Here is a 2,500-nt window from a genome sequence, read left to right as displayed (position 1 = left end):
CTGACAGATAAGGTGCGAACATGACAATAATAATAATAATGATAATAATAATAATAATATAAATAATAATAATGATAATAATAATAATAATAATAACAATAATAATAATAATAATAATAACAATAATAATAATAATAATAATAACAATAATAATAAATGAGTAAAATAAACCAATTAAACGATAAAAAGATCCTGGTTTTCCTTCGCCACACGATCCCTCTCGTCGGCACTTGGAGGGACCCTAGCTTAGCGAGATAAAAAACGCTTTTTTGTGTCCAGAGTGCCAGTCAGCCACGAAAGCTGATGTAGTTAGTAATTACTTCCGCACATCTGATGTCATAGTTTTCTAATGAAACGTCATTCGATCGGGCTATCTGAATTTATATATACTCGGTTCTACCATCGAAGTGTACGTGCACTTGGCGATAACTGGTGATAGGCTGGCACTGGCGATGATCATTACTCGATAACTGACAGACTTGTACAATAATTAATTGATAACTGACCGGTTAGTGATGATAATTATCTAATAATTGACAAGTTGGCGATGCTAATGGCTTCCTAATCAACAGACTGGTGATGGTAATTACTTCAAAATCATCAGATTGGTGATGTTAATTGCTTCATAATCATCAGGTTGGTGGTGCTAATTGCTTCATAATCATCAGGTTGGTGATGCTAACTGCTTAATAATCATCAGGTTGGTGATGCTAATTGCTTCATAATCAGCAAATTGGTGGTTATATCTATTTGTCAATTGACAGGCTGAAGCTAAAAAATGATCGAAATTGGGTGTTAACTGACTGGCACACAAAAATGTTATCCGGACATGTTGCACGTAAGCCACTCATCACCAACCTTCCATGTGCATCTTCACCTCGTCAAAAATGAGTATAAAGTTTCCTTTTGCAGTGAGTGTCCTTGCTGACTTTGGCGAAAAAAAAAAAAAAAAAAAAAAAAAAAAAATGCTATCGCGTCTTCGTTGGCCTCAGCTCTTACGTCTCGTGACGCGCCTGACTTTGCAGCCAAGGAGAGCTTCAAATATTGGATTAACCTACATAGGTCTGAAGCCCATCCCGCGTGTTTCTTTTTTTGCGCAGACTACCGGCGTGGCCTAACAACTACCGGTCCCCTAGTCGTAGATAAGGTTATGGCTCGCGTGGCTCGACCCACCACCGAGCAATAATGATCCACTTAGCAATAAGGACCAAGGGGATTTTCCTATCACTCGGGGGCAAGGTCCTAGCCATAGCCAGGCCGACCACGCTCCAAACTAAAATATCCGTCCTTGGCACGACCGACGGACGCGAGGTACAAAGCGAGGCCACACTCACCAAAACGGACACCAAAATCCCGGGCACATCCGTCCGCCCTCACCTCGATGACGTCAGGGGCCATATGGGCGCCTTAGGACTAACGCCGCGGCTCGAATGAATGGGCGTAAAAAAGAAAGAAAAAAAGGCGAGGCACCCGAGGTATGCGTGGTCACAGCGAGTTGGCATTCAAGTGCCATGCCCCTAGCAACGAAGGCACGGTTAATTCTCCAGCTGACGATCCTTGCGAGAGGAACGTCATTAGTGAGAATCGCCGTTCATTCAGAGCAATGGAACGGTAGTAAATTTAAACGTCGGGTTGGGTGGGGTGTGGGGTATAATTATAGTAATCTAAAATGTGGGGTGGGTTGGGGTGCGGGGATTATGTTAGTAACCTAAAATGTGGGGGTGGGTTTATGGGGCATATCAGTAGTAGTTTAAGTGGTGGGGCGGGTTGTGGGGACATAAAAGTAGTAGCTTAAAAGGTAGGATTCGGATGTGTGGGGGATAAAAGTAGTAGCGTACGAGATATGGCAGTGTGAGGGCATGACATTAGTAACTTAAAAGTTGGCGCATACCTATGGTGATTTAAAAGGTGGAGTAGGAGTTTGGAAACCCTTACAGTAATAGTTTAAAACTGTGGGATAGAAGTGTGAGTGAAATAACAGCAGTGATTTAAAGGTTTGGCGGGGATGTAGGGGGCGGTGGGGGGGGGGGGCGACAGCTAGGCACCACGCCAGAAGAAAATAGGCACCACACCCTAGTTCCTTCTCCCCCCCCCCTTCCTTCGACTGCCGTGCTGACGACACAATATGCTCCCGAAAGGATACCGTGGGTCATATGGAATCGATGAAGGAGACCCTGGAACACCGCTTCATAATCCCACGGGAGGCCGAGAACTACGCAAAATCCTTCACGATTATTTTGTCATCGACGCACAATGCACACCTACGTTCGCAAAAACAGAGAAAAATAATACAATATAATAATAAAACAAAATAAATCAACCGATAAATGAATACAATAAAAATCCAAAAAAAATCGCAGCTCTCATCACCGGAGTCTGAACGCAGCGACTCTCCTCTGATTGGTTCACAAAGGCGTGACGTGATAGTGTGGTTCCCTGGGCGTGGCTCCGGCCGCTCTACGGAGGATGCCATTATCGTTAAAGGTGCTGTCAGATAACT

The 2,500-nt window shown here is 43.8% G+C and overlaps 1 protein-coding gene across 7 annotated transcripts in view; it reads right to left on the bottom strand.

Annotated features, from left to right (window-relative positions):
* Orp8 (Oxysterol-binding protein-related protein 8) overlaps nt 1–2,500 on the bottom strand; it is a 198,713-nt gene that overhangs the window by 146,076 nt on the left and 50,137 nt on the right. The window lies entirely within an intron of this gene.

This window comes from Penaeus vannamei, chromosome 18, assembly GCF_042767895.1.
Source record: "Penaeus vannamei isolate JL-2024 chromosome 18, ASM4276789v1, whole genome shotgun sequence".
NCBI classification, from domain to species: domain Eukaryota; kingdom Metazoa; phylum Arthropoda; class Malacostraca; order Decapoda; family Penaeidae; genus Penaeus; species Penaeus vannamei.
The sequence above is the reverse complement of the archived record's forward strand: the minus strand, read 5'-3'. Positions and strand labels throughout refer to the sequence as shown.